Source organism: Podarcis tiliguerta (genome assembly GCF_965153285.1).
Source record: "Podarcis tiliguerta genome assembly, chromosome: 3".
Taxonomy (NCBI): Eukaryota; Metazoa; Chordata; class Lepidosauria; order Squamata; family Lacertidae; genus Podarcis; species Podarcis tiliguerta.
In genome coordinates, this window is record NC_139536.1 from 105,731,480 (window position 1) to 105,750,230 (window position 18,751).

The 18,751-nt window shown below is 43.7% G+C and overlaps 1 protein-coding gene across 19 annotated transcripts in view; it reads right to left on the bottom strand.

The window, feature by feature from the left end:
* The window catches only part of PLCB4 (phospholipase C beta 4), a 234,494-nt gene that overhangs the window by 106,589 nt on the left and 109,154 nt on the right, over positions 1-18,751 (bottom strand). For 14 of the 19 annotated variants that reach the window (XM_083431925.1, XM_083431924.1, XM_083431918.1 and 11 more), the window contains one exon: positions 14,341-14,393. The exons of 3 other annotated variants lie outside the window; for them this stretch is intronic. The gene's annotated coding sequence lies outside the window, so the exon portion shown is untranslated. Of the gene's footprint in view, positions 1-2,683; positions 2,727-5,479; positions 5,671-14,340; positions 14,394-18,751 lie in introns of those variants that run through there. 2 more of the 19 variants (XM_083431911.1, XM_083431913.1) reach the window with 2 other exon arrangements.

Sequence of the window (18,751 nt, forward strand, 5' to 3'; positions counted from 1 at the left end):
AATTGAGCTTGACCTTCTGGTGACTTTCAGTGCCCATTGTCAGGCTGAAAGGCAAGATATGAATATTTCAAATAAACCAATGAACAAAACAAACATTGGTTCAGCTTTAATCAAGGAGAACCTCTGAATAGATCATTATCTAAAGTGGGCTACAGTCCAATTCACAATTCTGAGTTGTGTTTAAACTGGGAAACTAATTTCCTTCTGACTAAGAGGAAGTGCAACTTAAGAGGACAGCAAAATTAAATGATGCCAAGAGAAAGCAAAAAAACCACAGGATTACTGATGCTACTGTAAACTAGATGGCTTCCCCCCCCCCCCCCCGCTCGACTCAGCTCAGCTCCTTTTGGGACCTTGCCAAGGAGCAAACCGTCAAGGGGGAACTTCAGAGCAACAGATTCCCAAGGTGAAAACACCATGAGAATACAGCAACAGAATTAAGGATGCAAGCCTAACACTTGTTGTATGCTGAAGAGCTATGGAATACAGTGGTACCTCGGGTTACAGACGCTTCAGGTTACAGACTCTGCTAACCCAGAAATAGTACCTTGGGTTAAGAGCTTTGCTTCAGGGTAAGAACAGAAATCGTGCTCTGACAGCGCAGCGGCAGCAGGATGCCCCATTGGCTAAAGTGGTGCTTCAGGTTAAGAATGGACCTCCAGAACGAATTAAGTGCTTAACCTGAGGTACCACTGTATAGGGACAAAACTACCTAAATTGTATAGAAATTTATTGATGTATGCTGCTACAGCAGCAAGAATGCTACTTGCCCCATAGTGGAGAGAAACAGAAGTCCAAGCAAAAGAAGAATGGATGCAAAAACTTATGGAATACTCAGAAATGGCGAAATGAAGAAAAAGAAATCAAGATAACAAACTTTTTATAAAAGAATGGAAATTGTTTATTAAATATTTACAAATAAATTGCAAACTGATAAAAACATTAGCAGGATTATTGTAATAACCTGCAGTTTCATAAACATATATAGTTAAAGCAGATAATTAAATGAGCAAATTAAATGAATTTGGATATGCAGAAGATATTGAAAAATAAATTTAAGGAACCACAGAAAGAGGGGGAAGGAAGTCAAACTTTGAAATGTCCAGAACGAATTAAGTATCTACCCCGAGGTCCCACTGTACAGTAGAAATCGCACAACAGTGGGGGAACATGAGGCACGCCAGCGCAACAGTTCAGAAACCTTGAAAGAATGCCATGGTGGTGCCATCATCGAAGCACAGAATTGTAGTCATTCTGCAAGCCAGCACCCAAATTGAGGCAGAGCCATGGAAGCTACAAAGCAGCTGTCACCACATCCCAGCCCTTCAGCCCCCAATCATGCACCCCACAGCAATGGAACTTTATGCTGACCATAAAACTGGCCTTCCCCACTGAGCTCATTAAATGGGGGGAAATGAACACCACCCTTCCTGGCACAACTCATGATTAACTGGCAGCAGGATCTCTGCACTCAATCACAGCGCATTATTGGTAAGCTAATCTGGGAGCCTTTCCTCAGCTGAAGAACAGGGTAAAGGTGCTTTGAAATACAGTGGTACCTCAGGTTACATACGCTTCAGGTTACATACGCTTCAGGTTACGGACTCCGCTAACCCAGAAATAGTGCTTCAGGTTAAGAACTTTGCTTCAGGATGAGAACAGAAATTGGGCTTCGACAGCGCAGGGGCAGCAGGAAGCCCCATTAGCTAAAGTGGTGCTTCAGGTTAAGAACAGTTTCAGGTTAAGAACGGACCTCTGGAACGAATTAAGTACTTAACCCGAGGTACCACTGTAAACGCTTGGTTTTTGAACAAGAAGTATTCTTGTGTTTGTTGAACGCTTGAAAGACTTTTATCTTTCTGCCACAGCGGTTTATCTACTTGCACTGGTGTGCTTTTGAACTGCCAGGTTGGCAGGAGCTGGGACCGAGCAATGGGAGCTCATCCCATCGCAGGGATTCAAACCGCCGACCTTCCGATCGGCAAGCCCAAGAGGTTCAGTGGTTTAGACCACAGTGCCACCCGCGTTTCCATGCACTCTGGCTTACGTCACTGTGTCAGAGTTTTGTTTGGGGGGGGGGGTGAAACACACCAAGATTGTTCAGCTGTTTTTGGAACAAACCAGCTGCTTTTTCCATCACATTTCCATACATCCAAGTTTTCCCTGACATTTTGCCGATTTGGCAAATTTCCCCCCGATGCCATTTTTACACATGAAAACCAGGACATGTCAGGAGTTCCTTGTACAGTGGTACCTCAGCTTAAGAACTTAATTCGTTCTGGAGGTCTGTTTGTAACCTGAAACTGTTCTTAACCTGAGGTACCACTTTAGCTAATGGGGCCTCCCGCTGCAGCCACCGCGCGATTTCTGTTCTCCAGAAGCGGTTTAGACATGCTGGCCACATGTCTCAGAAAAACTGTCTGTGGACAAACTCCAGCTCCCTTGGCCTGAAAGTGAGATGAGCGCCAGCAACCCCATAGTAGCCTTTGCCTGGACTTAACCTTCCAGGGGTCCTTTACCTTTACCTTTTACCTTTCACCTTTCACCTTTCTGTTGTTCTCATCTGCTGTGACTTCCTTTCCTGAACATTTCTGCGCTGCCCTTCCCTGTGCTTAAAAATCAAGGACGGTGTAGCCCTTACAAAGTACACAACAACTACGCAAGCCAGCAGCGTTATACTCACAGATTAAAGGAGATTTTCTTTTCAGCTGAATCCTTGGGGACTGTATATCCTGAAACTATGTTTCTTACTGTCTATCCCCTAAACAGAAAGGGAAAACAGGAGAACTTTCTAATGCCACAAGAAGAATGCCAACTTTATATTGACACCCCCCTGGACCCCAATATATGATAGAACTCCGGAGAGCTGTCCCTTCCCCCAGGGGCTCCTAGATTAGACAGTAAAATGCCCCTCACTAGATGTTCCTGAGTTGTATTTTTCAGTCCTCTGAGTTGTAGATAAATAGCCCTCTCTCTGTCAAAACATCTGCCACACAGGCTTCCTCTGGGCCTGATGAATTGTGAGGCTTCTCTTTTTCACACTCCAGTCAAGGTGACTGCTTACGAAGGGGAGACTCAAGCGGTTGCTTAGGCAACTTGGTGGCAGAAAGGATAGGATCTTCAGAAGAAACTCATTGGCTGTACGAAAAGGGCAGCAAACCTTCACTCAACCATTGCCTATTTTGCCGTAGATGTAGAAGTTACAGATGGAGCACTTCAATGGCTCGCACCCTGACAACTACTTCATAGATTTCGCTGCAACTCTGAGTATAGTATACCGTTTAACCAAACCCCTTACAAGCCTTAGTTCAAAAACAGACATAAAGCCACCAACACACCTTGCCATTTCTTTGGAAGGCATTTATTAGGCATGAAAACTTAGCATGATGCTCTGCAAGGGTATCTTTAAAGCAGTGTGGATAAAAATCAATGATTTTTTTTTAATTTAAAAAATAATTAAAAATCAGATTTTTTAATTTAAATTGGATTTTTTTTTTTATTTAAATCAGATTTTTAAAATTAAATGCTTTTGGAGGAAAAATCTTTCTAAAGATAGTTTTCTATTTAAGTTACATTATGGTTCAAAGGCTATTCATCAGGAAATAAGGATTTGTTTTAAGTTTTTCATGTGTGCTAAAACTCAGTTGTGAGTTTTTTTAAAAAAACAACAACATTTAACCACATCAGTTAACAAACATATGCTGTAATGTTATTGTTTTGGTTAAATAAATTGTTTAAATTGTTGTTAAGGAAATGACTATTTTTCTCCTTCCAATAAAGTACAGCAGAAAAGTTGTTAACTTATTAAACCTCACAATAATTTCATAATTATCTGTCTATGTATTTCTAATAGTATAATCAAATCAGTAATTTTTGATATCTGTAAAAGCTACTCTGAAAATTCATTATTCCAAAAATGCAACCTTCCTCTGGTTGTAAATATTAAGATTATACCAGCAATAATGAGTCTTTCTGTTAAAAAAATAATATTTTAAATCAAGTCTTACTGACTAGTGATTTAAATCATGATTTAAATCTATTTGATTTAAAACAAATCCACCCTGCTTTAAAGCAAAACAGCTAATTAACAGCAAAAACACGAGCCATTTTAAATATCTGTCTCAGCAACATGAGCTTTGGAATTAAAGCATCTGCTTATGAGACCTCCATTTGAAATACTGTATATCGGGTCTAGTTATGCTAATTGATTTTCTAACCTTTACTGTAGCCATAATATATATTTAAAGCAAATGGAATTCACCAAGTGTGGATCCTTATGGAGCCAAATGGCACAAATCACACACTAGGGAGAATCCTTGAGGTTGCAAAAGTACAGACAAACTTTAGGGGCTAAACCATAAGAGGTAAAGGTAAAGGGACCCCAGACCATTAGGTCCAGTCTTGGCTGACTCTGGGGTTGCAGTGCTCATCTCACTTTATTGGCCGAGGGAGCCGGCGTACAGCTTCTGGGTCATGTGGCCAGCATGACTAAGCCGCTTCTGGCGAACCAGAGCAGTGCATGGAAACACCGTTTACCTTCCCGCCGGAGCAATACCTATTTATCTACTTGCACTTTGATGTGCTTTCTAACTGCTAGGTTGGCAGGAGCTCACCCCATCGTGGGGATTCGAACCGCTGACCTTCTGATCGGCAAGCCCTAGGTTCTATGGTTTAGACCACAGCGCCACCCAAACCCACCTGGGACAATAGCTCAACCCGCTATTACTGAGTGGCTGCGGCGCTCATCTTGCTTTATTGGCCGAGGGAGCCGGCGTACAGCTTCCGGGTCATGTGGCAAGCATGACTAAGCCACTTCTGGAGAACCAGAGCAGTGCATGGAAACACCATTTACCTTCCCGCTGGAGCGGTACATATTTATCTACTTGCACTTTGATGTGCTTTTGAACTGCTAGGTTGGCAGGAGCTGGGACTGAACAATGGGAGCTCAACCCGTTGTGGGGATTCGAACCGCCAACCTTCTGATCGGCTAGTCCTAGGCTCTGTGGTTTAACCCACAGCGCCACCCGCGTCCCTAAAACCATAAGAAGGGGACCCCAAAAGAGCCCAGTGAAGCCCAGGAATGATAGCTGACCCCTGGTGGCAATGACCACAGAACAGAAAACCAGAAGGGGGGGGGTGAATGGAGTGGTTGGAAACCTCCATGGGAGAAATTCCTATTTGTTGTTTCAGCAACTAAGTTCCATTTAATTAAAAAACGCCCAAGGTTGTATCCAACAGTAGTCACACTTAACATAGACCCACTGAAATTAATGGTCATGACCTATTTGGGTCCATAATGTCACCGGGTTGACTTTGAACAAATCTTAGTGGGCTACAATCCCAAATCTTCAATCTGTCACTTACGGTCAAGAGCTTGGGTGTAACCTTCGACGCCTCCCTCTCTATGGAGACGCAGGTTGCAGCTACAGCAAAGGTGACATTTTTCCAGCTCCGCCGTATTAAACAGTTGGTCCCTTACCTTTCTCGCCCCGATCTGGCTACAGTGATCTAAGCGATGGTCACCTCCAGGCTTGATTACTGTAATTCGCTCTATGCGGGGCTCCCATTGAAGCTGACTCAGAAACTCCACCGGGTGCAGAATGCCGCATCAAGACTCCTTACGGGGTCCTTGCCGCGGGATCACATTCATCCACTGCTTTACCAGCTGCACTGGCTCCCGGTGGAGAACGGGGTCAGGTTTAAGGTGCTGCTTTTGACCTTTAAAGCTCTATGCAGCCTAGGACCCTCATACCTATGGGACCGCCTCTCCTGGTATGCCCCTCGTAGGACCTTAAGGTCCATAAATAACAACACTTTGGAAGTCCTGAGCCCCAAGGAGGTTACGATTGGCCTCAAACAGGGCCAGGGCCTTTTTAGCTCTGGCACCAGCCTGGTGGAATGCCCTACTGCAGGAGATCAGGGCCCTGCGGGATTTGACATCTTTCCGCAGGGCCTGCAAGATAGAGGTGTTCCATCTGGCCTTTGGGCTGCACTCAGTCTAAACCCCCCTCTCATTTATTTATTTTTGATGGAACCCCTTATATGGGATTTGTATATAAATTTTCCCTTGGCTCTTGTTGCTGGCCCATGTAGGACCAGCATGGATAGTTGGCCCCGGTGAATATTTGACGTTTTCTCCCCTTATGGCTTTGATTTATAGGCTACCACAAAATGAGGCTGCATTTTAAGCTGCATTTTAAACTGTATTCTAAGATATTTTAATCAACTTTTTTTAAAAAAAATAAAATAAAAATGTTTTTAATGTATTTATATTCACTGTTAGCTGCCCTGAGCCTGGTCTTGGCCAGGGGGGTTGAGGTATAAATTATTATTATTATTATTATTATTATTATTATTAACTGGCACTATCAAACTGACAATCCAAGTTTCCTTTCAGAAGGCCTTTCCCTCTTGGAGTGCCGCAGGTTTATTTATTCTGACAATCAAGGGAATGATTCTAAATCATTTCACAACCATTATTATAGCAGCTTACAATCAATTATAGAACAACTGTATACACAACTATATAATCACGCTGACATCTAACCACAGTTTGTGTTGTCGCAGTATCAGCCTCCTTCACTGTTGCCTGGCATCCTCTTCACAATTCTCCTCTCTCCCACTGAAACAACATGTGCTCAGTCTCTGCTACTGGAGAACACATGCTCTCCCATGTATGGCTTAGCCACACTGTCATCCGAAGCATGCCCCTTAACTCCAGATTCACTTTACAGAAGGCTATGCAAAGCAGAGGGCTTTTGCAAGCGCAACAGAGGAAGCCCATAATGGCTTACGCTAGCTACCTCACCTGATAGGATTTTAAACTTAACTCAGTCTCTGGGAGGAGCAAGAACTCTGCATATATGTAGATGCCTTAATTTGCACACAGAAATGTACGTAAAGGACCCCTGGATGGTTAAGTCCAGTCAAAGGCAACTATGGGATTGTGCCGCTTATCTCGCTTTTAGGATGAGGGAGCCAGCATTTGTCCACAGACAACTTTCTGGGTCATGTGACTAGCATGACTAAACCGCTTCTGGCACAACGGGACACCGTGACGGAAACCAGAGTGCATGGAAACGCCATTTATGGTACCTATTTATCTACTTGCACTGGTGTGCTTTCGAACCGCCAGGTGGGCAGGAGCTGGGACAGAGCAATGGGAGCTCACTCCGTCACACGGAATTGAACTGCCGACCTCATGATCAGCAAGCATGAGAGGCTCGGGGATTTAGACCACACCACCACCCGCGTCCACTTAAGTAGAGATGCCCTGTAACAGATGGATTGCCTTCTTGCCTGCTCTTTGCCTTTCCTGCTGCTTCTCTGTCCGCATGCTGCTGCCCATTTCGGGGAGATGACCACTACACTCATACATCTGCTGACCACCTCACTAAGAGAAGAACATACAGGGCCCACCATCTGCTTCCAACTAAGCCTGCCTCACTGAGAAAGAGATTTTGCTGACATGTACCTGCTTTTGGCAGCTTCCGCAAGAGAAATGAATATTCTGCCCACATGCTACTGCCTGCCTGAGTGGAAGAGGAATGAAGATGAATGAATGCCTCTCCCCACAAGATGATGCTCCCTACCTGAAGGACAGGGGCTGCGCACCGTGGCCCATGCTAGCCACCTGAGGGAGAAAAACTGGCCACTGTGATCTCATGCTGATGCTGCCTATTTCACAGACTGGCCACTGTGTTCTCACACGGATGTGTTCAACCAGAAGGAGAGACACAGGCCATTGTGATGTCATGCTGATGCTGAAGGAGACAGAAACTGGCCAGTGTACCAGCCCACAACTGCTGTTCACCTGAATAACAAGGAGACACTGCCTGGCACGCCAATACATTGCTCACCATGTTCATGAGAATTATGTCCTTTGCACCTTGGACCAGACTGGGGTTTCTTAACTTGCTTTTACTCTCCTGTTCCTGCATATTAGGTTCCCTTACCAGAGGTCTATAATAACAATGAATCAACCACATTTATTTGTACACAAAAGATAGGTAAAGGTAAAAGGTAAAGGACCCCTGGATGGTTAAGTTCAATCATAGGCGACTATGGGGTTGCGGCACTCATCTCACTTTCAGGCCAAGGGAGCCGGCATTTGTCCACAGACAACTTTCCGGGTCATGTGGCCAGCAGAACTAAACTGCTTCTGGCACAACGGAACACTGTGACGGAAGCCAGAGTGCATGGAAATGCGGTTTACCTTCCCGCCAATGTGGTACCTATTTATCTACTTGCACTTTTTGGAGTGCTTTCGAACTGCTGGGTTGGCAGGAGCTGGGACAGAGCAACAGGAGCTCACTCCGCTGAGGGGATTTGAACCCACTGGCAGAGGAAGAGGAGTGCGGGGGGAGCGTACAGCCCCCGGCAGCACGATCCCAGTGTGGTGCCATTGTGGCTGCCCCCCCCCCCCCCGTGCTGGGTGCCATGCCCCTGCAGGCAGCATGCCACACCCACACCTGCTCTCCGCCCCCCAGTGCCAGAGCATGAAGTTCCACCACTGTTTGAACCTCCAACCTTCTGATCGGCAAGCCCAAGTGGCTCCGTGTTTTAGACCACAGCGCCACCTGCGTCCCACAGGCATTGCAATTCATTAGCTCTGACTAAAATAAAATAAAATATAGCACTGTCCCTATCAGTCTTTGCATTACTTAAGGTTAGGTTGGAGCACCTTCATTTTGTAAATGTTTTTTAAAAAGAATTTCCATGCAAAAAGAAGGGCTGATCTTAACATATGGCAGAGTGAGACGACTGCATCAGGAAGCTGATTTGGGTTGTTATGAAAGAGGCAGAAATTTTTTATCTGAGTAATTTGTTATTATAGTAGTCTTGCTATCAGGGAGTGGGATTTTCTGCCTCAAGACCCTTGGGTACTACATACCTTGACTGGAGTGGTGGGACAAGTGCTGGATTTACGTATAAGTTAAATAAGGTATAGCTCAGGGCCCCACTCTCTTGGGGGCCCCCAAAAAAATTAAAGGGGGAAAAACCTGGATGTACGTTTCCAAAATATAAGATAAAAAACAAATAAAATAAAACCTATATACAGCAACAGTGTTTTGTGTAGGCTCCTATGATGTAAGTAATGGGCCCCGCCTGCTAGCCTGCCCCCTAAAATATCACTGGGTAGATATCTATTAGGTCCATACCCATGCTCTGCAAAATGTCTTGGGCCAGCCCTGCCACACACAAACCTTTAGCACCTTTATCATTCCAGCCCCGCAGATCGATACTTCTGGAGAACACTTTTCACAGCACTTGGTGTTTACTACTAGAGGGAAGCTGTTTTTCTCTGCTCTGAAAAGCAGAAACATTGCATCTCCAGGGTAAGATTACCTAAGCTGGCTTTTTAGCAAACAGCACTCTGATGTCACTCTTCTCTGACATCATTAATCGCCCCAGAAACCTCTTCAGACCAACCTCAAGCCTGAAATAAATACTGTCAATCCATACAAATTGAAGGGTAACCCAGAATAAAGATCAGGTACCTTGCATTCTGCAGCTGCCAACTGAGGCCAAGAAATATAAAGGGGAGGGGGAGAGAGAAATAAACTGCTACAATTAAACTGGGCTTCCTCTCGGCCACTAAAAACCTAAGGTAAACCTTCCGACTTAAAGCACACACAGATATTTTAATTATCTCAGACTCAAAATCAGTTCTAACAAAACAAAGCACGGCATACGTTGATGCATTAGTGATTAGTACCACACAAATGGGGAGGAGAGCAAGGTTTTATTAGATATGGTCTTACTATCAATTTTCATGGCATTATCAGATTACATAAAGGCCAGCTGGGAAAAACAAAAAGGCCTTTCTAATAAAATGCTCATTAATCTTTCCTCTCCAAAAGCACCCGTCCTAAATGGAGAGCAACCAGATGGATCTTGTTGTTCAACGACACATACGGCTTTTGCCATCCTAGAACAGCCAGTCACCACAGCTAAGCTGCCTGATCACTACGGACTCAAAGTATCTTCTCCAAGAGCAACATTACAACTTGCAAATGCATTTGGTGGAATTCTGTGGATGTGAGTGCTTCACTCTATTAACATTAACTGGGCCATACAGTTAATGTTTAACTGTTCTTTTGTTTCCTAAACAATGGTTAAGAATCCAACTGTACATTGAAAAAGTGATTTCCCTTGTCAAGCCTTGCCCGCAGAAGAACAAGGGCACCAAGGAGACTTGCTTGCAAACACAAAGGCTGAAAATGCAAGGATGCACAACTCTTGTGATTAATGCAAACCATGGTTTGGATCCCTCTTCGATCCAACTCCAAACTGTGAGGTTTAGGTATTTAGACATAATGGCTTGGTTCCCGCATCATGGTAAGTTTTCCCTAACATTACAGACCACGGTTAAGTAGGAGATAGGTAAAGGTAAAGGGACCCCTGACCATTAGGTCCAGTCGTGGCTGACTGGGGTTGCGCCGCTCATCTCAGTTTATTGGCCGAGGGAGCCGGCGTACAACTTCCGGGTCATGTGGCCAGCATGACTAAGCCGCTTCTGGCGAACCAGAGCAGCGCACGGAAACGCCGTTTACCTTCCCGCCGGAGCGGTACCTATTTATCTACTTGCACTTTGACGTGCTTTCGAACTGCTAGGTTGGCAGGAGCAGGGACCGAGCAACAGGAGCTCACCCCGTCGCGGAGATTCGAACCGCCGACCTTCTGATCGGCAAGTCCTAGGCTCTGTGTTTTAACCCACAGCACCACCCACGTCCCTAAGTAGGAGATACCTTAAAACAATAAATTAAAAGTTCATTCAGCTGAAATGTAAACATTCATATAGTGTGGAAATCTTCGCAAAAGTTTGCAGTGAACTCTTTGGAGGCAAAACATTGAGGCCGGCAGTTTGCTTAAGAGCAAAGTTGCCAGCATTCATCTGAGACTACACCTCCCTTGGCACAGTTTATATGCAAGCAGACAACATCAGGAAGGTTTTTCCAAAGATTAGAAGGGAACCTCCCACTCTTAGCAAGATTATCTTGATATCAGATAAGGCAGACATTGTTCTCAGGGTCAATAAGACATTAAAGTCAATGCATAATGCATCTAGGCAATTTTGCCGGTTTTGAGTGGGGGCTGTTATCCAAAACTAACAACTTTTTTTCCTCTAAATCAAACTTTGTGCCTCCTGGTTGGTCGTTCAGGAAAGGAGCATTGCACAATTTAATGCTCCATTCCATCATCCAAAAACAATGGTTCAAAGGAAATACCGTCAATTGTTGGGGCATTAACCCAATTAACCCACTTGTAATGGAATAAGCAGAGGAAAATATCATTGTGTATTGTGAATCAAAAGAGTTAACGTTGCAAAACAGGGAAGATTTCATCTATAAGAATTACGTTTCACTCCTAAATCCTGGAAGATCTGAAACGTGGCTGCAAATTGGTTTCACAAAAGCCCAGATTATATCCAGGAGATGGAATTAGCAAAAGTATAAAACATACATTAGAGACATGAAGCATGTAGAGTATAAAACACAAATTCTTGTGCAAGTGTATCACTGTGTGGAATTTAAAATGACCTCTCCAATAAGCATGCCACTTTTCTTAACGCACTTCTGAGATTCATTAAAGGAAATCCTCCTTATTTTGCAACAAAAATTTAGAGGAGTGAGTACAGAGGGAAATAAAATGCAAAAAAAGAACAGGTAGTGATAACTACCTGAAAACATAACAGTTACAGTGACCAATTATCAAAGCAGCAGAGTGATCTCACATTCCACATAGCTTCCAGAATCAAACACAATCTGACAAAAACCCAAGTCAAACAGACAGTGTTACTGAGCTACAGATGTTAGTTTAACTAAGGATGTTATCTGTGCTGATCTTTAAGGGCTTTATTTACCCTAAATGCTACTTGCAGCCTTTGCACCAAGGGGTGAAAACAACATCGGCCATTTGCAACCCCCTTATTTTTATTAACGTGCTAGTTCCCACAGTGCAAAAGGCATGGAGCAAGAAAGCATTCAGGACTAATTCAAAGAGGCGAGGTCTACTGAATGACGAATGAAGCCACAGCTCTAGAAAAGTGCTGGCTTTTATTTTATTTTACAAGGGGAATCCACTGGACTTCCTTTTCCTTCCTCCCCATTAAGGATCCTATTGTTAGTAATTTCCTCCTGCATCTTTTATAATAATCCAAATCATTTACATCTCTATTATATCCAAAATTCACCATTAAACTACAAATGTTATCCCAATCCTACTAACGATTTTAACTGTTTATAGTGGTTTTTAGATAAAACTTCCCCATTCCTGAATAAAATTTTGGTCTTCTTGAGTTCTGATTCTTCCCATCATTTTTGTCATTTTGGCATAATCCTAAATTTTGACCCGGCCAAGAGATCTGAGGTTCGCAATAAATAAACGGATTAAAAAAACACTCAGGAATCAGACCTGATGCTACCTTTAGATGACAGCAACGTATATTTCCCTTGATAGCTGGTAGCAGAGAGATCATTCTCCAAAGATATATACATATTGTGAGATGTGCAAGCCTAGTTTCTCCAATCAGCACCAAGGGAGTACAAGTTTCCCCAGCCCAAAGTAGCAATGTGATATATTAGATTAGAGCTGCAAAAATAAATTGCCTCCTGAGGTTTCCTTCAGATGCTGCCAGATTCACTTGCTATAACCCTTGACACCTTCTGTTGCTCATGGCCTGTTCTCTTGCTGTGTATAAGGAGCTATGATGAATCTGATGCCTTTGTAACCAGGTAATTAGCTGGAAGGAGCAAGCTAAAGATTAAAGGAGCTTTTGCCAGTTTCAGCTCAAGAGCCAGGAGGACAATCCTTGCCTGAAGCAATGCATACCATCTATGCTAAAGTTTCCTGATGTGATAGGAATTTTGAGGTCTTAGATATATGGTAATGTTCATAAGCGCAAAATATGGTCTGAAGCTCAACATCAAAAAAACGAAGATCATGGCCACTGGTCCCATCACCTCCTGGCAAATAGAAGGGGAAGAAATGGAGGCAGTGAGAGATTTTACTTTCTTGGGCTCCATGATCACTGCAGATGGTGACAGCAGCCACGAAATTAAAAGACGCCTGCTTCTTGGGAGAAGGGCAATGACAGGCCTAGACAGCATCTTGAGAAGCAGAGACATCACCTTGCCAACAAAGGTTCGTATAGTTAAAGCTATGGTTTTCCCAGTAGTGATGTATGGAAGTGAGAGCTGGACCATAAAGAAGGCTTGAGAGTCCCATGGACTGCAAGAAGATCAAACCTCTCCATTCTGAAGGAAATCAGCTCTGAGTGCTCACTGGAAGGACAGATCGTGAAGCTGAGGCTCCAGTACTTTGGCCACCTCATGAGAAGAGAAGATTCCCTGGAGAAGACCCTGATGTTGGGAAAGATGGAGGTTACAAGGAGAAGGGGGTGACAGAGTTGGTTGGATAGTGTTTTCGAGGTTACCAGCATGAGTTTGACCAAACTGTGGGAAGCAGTGGAGGACAGAGGTGCCTGGCGTTCTCTGGTCCATGGGGTCACGAAGAGTCGGACACGACTAAACGACTAAACAATAACAATGTTCATAACCGCACGTACATAGATCAGCACAGGAAGACCAACCTGAAGCCATTTTGATTCCTAAAATGAGCAAAGGTTTTCTCTGCAAGGTCAAAGAGGAAAAGCCTCCCCATTGTCTTTTCCTTCATAAATCCTGTCTTAAGGGTATGTCTGTGTTTGAATAGGGCGTGAGCCTGTGACCTGGCCCAGGAACTAAGTATTTATCACTACAAAAGAATGGGTAGGCTCCCCAGGCAATCCAATCAAGTAACCTGCCAGACAGGATAAACAACAGGAGAAAACAATATTCAAATTTCTGTTTTAGACCGCCTTTTCTGTGTTGTAGGTGTGATATATCTGAGGGTAGTCTTAGGTTACACCCCTTCTGTGATGTATGTATGATGTTTCTGGGGGTGGTCTTGATCTACAGGATGGGAATTTCAAAAGTCTTTATAAGGCCTTGCATGCCATTTTTCTGGGTCCCTCCTCTCTCCTGTGGGTGAGGGGAGCACCCTGTTGCAACAGATCAATAAAGATCAAGCTTACTAGCTGCTTTGCTTCTCAATATTCTCTGGTTGGCCTCTGTTATTCTCTCCTACCAATAGGGAACCTATGTAAGGACTCTATATGGGCTCTTGGATACCCCATAAGGGAAAAGGGCAATTTTTGTTTACAACACTGACACCAATAAAATCAAACATGAGCTCTTGTTTAGCATCTCCACATACTTCCCCAAACTCCCAAAGCATGGTTTATGATTCATACAATGGTGGCAAGTTTGCACCATTGTGTATAAACAGGAAACTTACCAAGTAGCACTTATCCAACTGTTATGTTTGAGTGGCCAGGGATACTTTTCTTTCTGCAAGAAGCAAAATAGTGAAAAGTATTATTTACAGAAGCTCCATTGTGCAAAGCCATCTTTATAAATCAAAACATTATCACCGTTATTAATTTCTTCTAGCATTTCTTGGTCAGTTTTCTCAAAATGACCCAAGACAGTTTACAGACACACACACACACACACACACACACACACACACACAAAATGAAGAACAGAATGCACAACAATTTCTTTTTTAAGAAATAAAACTAATGATCAGTGAAAATAGGCCATTGCTTTCCCATTATATATATGGCACTATGCAATCACTTCCAAAAAAAGAAAGAAAGGAAAAAGATTTGCTTACATTTCCCCTTAAACCACAAGTGGGAAAATGCTAGACATGTGTTTCAATTAAAGAAAGACTAGTCAATACTATGGTGGTAGGGCATAGCACAATTCACATCTAGTGTGGTGTAGTGGTTAAGAGCGGTAGACTTGTAATCTGGTGAACTGGGTTCGATTTCCTGCTCCTCCACATGCAGCTGCTGGGTGACATTGGGCTAGTCACACTTCTCTGAAGTCTCTCAGCCCCACTCAGCTCACAGAGTGTTTGTTGTGGGGGAGGAAGGGAAAGGAGAATGTTGGCCACTTTGAGACTCCTTTGAGTAGTGATAAAGCAGAATATCAAATCCAAACTCTTCATCTACATCTGGTCAAACATTTCTTGTCAAACCCAAAGAACAGGGAAAGAGTTACAGGTATATGCACACGCGTGCCATTATACAGAAAACAACACCTGACAACACCCTTCGCATATAATATTTACCTATATATGGAACATTCTCTGTATGGATTCAGGAATGTCCCCGGTAAAGAGAAGGTGGTTTTTTGTCAGTCAGATGTTGCTTTCTACCTATAGCCAAAAGCAAAAATCCCACTAATATTCATATTGTTTTTAGACTAAAGAATTTAGGATTTTTAAAAGGTCTGTTTCAATAAGTTATTTATATGCGCATCTTTTTTAAAAAAAACATAGAAAGGAGCTCTTTTCAGGATAGATAACAATAGATGATGATATAGATAGATAGATAGATGATAGATAGATAGATAGCTAGATGACAGACAGACAGATAGATAGATAGATAGATAGATAGATATAGATAGATATAGATAGATATAGATAGATAGATAGATAGATAGATAGATATAGATAGATAGAAACCACAGTTATAATCAATCTTATCTCCAATTCAGAAATGCATTTGAGACACTTTGATTTCAATCAATCGCATCTAGTGTAAGTGATGCTGCACAAGCCTTTGATTCTACTGTGCTTCCTGCACACAACTGGGAACGCAAGACGCACTGGTCAGGATCCAAGGGACCTTGCAACTAGCAACATACAACTACGGAAGCATAAGGCTTGTGTTTCTCAGACACTAGCCGTTCATGCCACATGGAAACCCTTTCTGAAACAAATAAGGAGTTTCAAAAGTAAGTTGTGACATGGCCATGTGCTTCCTTGAGCCTGAGTACTCCTAAGGTAGTGCTCTGGGTCCTAGACATTGGGGTGGGGTGACCTGAGTCCACCCTTTGACTTCTACTATGACTTCTACTACTTTGTAGACCAGGTTTCCTCAACCTCAGCCCTCCAGATGTCTTGAGACTACAATTCCCATCATCCCTGACCACTGGTCCTGCTAGCTAGGGATCATGGGAGTTGTAAGCCAAAAACATCTGGAGGGCCGAGTTTGAGGAAGCCTGTTGTAGACTGTATAGCCAAGTCTACAGGTCCATGCACCTGTTGCATGGAAGGCTGAGGAAGCATCAGGAAAGTGCAACCAGAGTTCTTAGGTGTGTTGAGGAACGCATTTGTCAGAGACCCACAACTGGACCCCCTCTTTCAGGGGATGAGGGAAGAGGACTCCAAGCCAAAAGGGGAAGGGTTCTAGAGGGGTCAATCCCAAGAGCACTTCACCAGATCAGCCTGTGGGGACAGTGACCCTCCAGCCTGAAGATGAGATGACAATGACAACAACAACAACAATTTATTATTTATACCCCGCCCATCTGGCTGAGTCTCTCCAGCCACTTTGGGCGACTCCCAATCGAGTGTTAAAAACAATACAGCATGAAATATTAAAAACTTCCCTAAACAGGGCTGCCTTCAGATGTCTTTTAAAGATAGGATAGCTGCTTATTTCCTTCACATCTGAAGGGTGGGTATTCCACAGGGCGGGCACCACTACCAAGAAGGCCCTATGCTTGGTTCCCTGTAACCTCGCAATGAGGGAACCGCCAGAAGGTCCTCAGCGCTGGATCTCAGTGTCCGGGCTGAACGATGGGGGAGGAGTCATCCTCAGACTCCCAGGAGTCTGCCGTGAAACCAGAGACTCAGTTGTTCCCTTCAGTAGGAGACTACCAAAGCAGGCTGGGCCCCTTTAGATGAAGAAGCACCTTATGGTCCAGACAGGGCTAATAGTTGAGATGCAACTGCTATCACTATGCAGAGCTCAGTCTCAGTATGTTTGTTGCTGAAGCAACACAGCCTTGCCTTGCCCTGCTCCCAGCCTGAGCTTTGGGCTGCTTTGCCACAGAGCCAGACAACATTCAGGCCTTGAAGATCCTCAGTGTAAAAATACCTTTAGCCTATTGAAGAAGTAGATTGTCAAAGAACACTAAAATGTAACGCACTAAACTCTAAGCTGGGCAGAAGCTTCCTGGGCTTTAGGAAGGAGGCGCCAGGGCTCTGACAGGATGCTGGAGCCATGTTCACTCCTTCCTGAAGCCAGATGGTCTTTGGGAATGTGGCAGGAGGGCTGTTGGACCCCTTAGGGGACTAGACTAGCCCCCCTAGTTCACTGACTGCACACTACTGAGTTCCATCTGGCAAGTAGAAAGGCTTGCACTAACGTAATAATTGTAACAGCATTACTTTGAACTCCACTGTTCTGAAGATGGCCACACCACAACATTAAAAAAGGCCTGACAATCCAGGACAAAACAAGTTCATGTGAACAGCAGATCTGACTCCCATTCCCTTCTTAATGGCTAAAACTAGGTTCAGTTGCACATTACGCTCATGGTTTTATTTTCCGAACAGGAACATTAAAGTGATCAAATGTCTAGGAGTAATAACCGAAAAAGGCAAAAACAAAGCTTAGTATATATATTTCTGACATGACTCTGAAGGTCTGCATATTAAATTATTGCAAAAGAAAACAAAAACTTGAGTGGAGAAACATTTAGGTTTCCCACTGCCAATGTCAACACGACAATCTGTCTCCAATTCCCCATTGTAGGAACCCTAAGCGCTACAATTATATTGTGTGCTATAAGGTACAGTTACAGAAGAATTTCTTGCTTCAGAGTAATGCTGTGCAACAGAATCTCAAGTAGCTTTCTAAAGAGTTCCCTATAAAAATATAATCATACAGCACAAGCATCCAAACGTTAGGAAACAAATCCACCATCAATGGATTGCCCATATCATAATGCCTCTTTGCAAATATTATGTTGCAACCACACTTGGAATACTGTATGGAGTTTTGGGTGCTGCACCTTAAAGAGAAAGAAAGAAAGAGTTTGGATTTGATATCCCGCTTTATCACTACCTGAAGGAGTCTCAAAGCGGCTAACATTCTCCTTTCCCTTCCTCCCCCACAACAAACACTCTGTGAGGTGAGTGGGGCTGAGAGACTTCAGAGAAGTGTGACTGGCCCAAGGTCACCCAGCAGCAGCATGTGGAGGAGTGGGGAAGCAAACCCAGTTCACCAGATTACAAGTCCACCGTTCTTAACCACTACACCACACTGGCTCTCCAGAATATGGTGCAGCTAGCTGAGCAGAAAGAGGAACCACCAAGCTAAATGTTGTCCTATAGTAAAAACAGGAGCAGATTTGATTTTTTCCACAGACAAAAGCATATTTTAAAAATCCCTCCCTTGGAAAATTTGTAAAAATTAAGTTTCACCCCCTAAAATGGCATACCCTAGTGGTGGGGGCTATATCACACATAGAAATGCACAAGCTCCCTGATTCGAAATGCCAGCATCTCTCACTTGTTTTCCTGGAACTGGCAACAACAAAGTCAACAGCTATTTGCTAGTTCATCTTAACGAGCGACAACCTTTTGCCAAGCAAGAACATGGATGGAGCTCCATTTGCTCTTTGCAGAGACTTCCAACCACAGCCACTGGCCATGATCCAGAAAAGTTGCACACAACACGTTCATGCCTTGCCAGGCTTTGCGCTTCTTCCTTGGAAAAAGACCTGCACCTCCCTGGTCTTATTCTGTTTCTCAAGGTTTCATAACTGATTTGTAGCACAGCAGGGATGCTGCACTCGAAAACAGAAAACCCCCAGAGCCCAGCTGCGCGGGCATTTCTGCACAA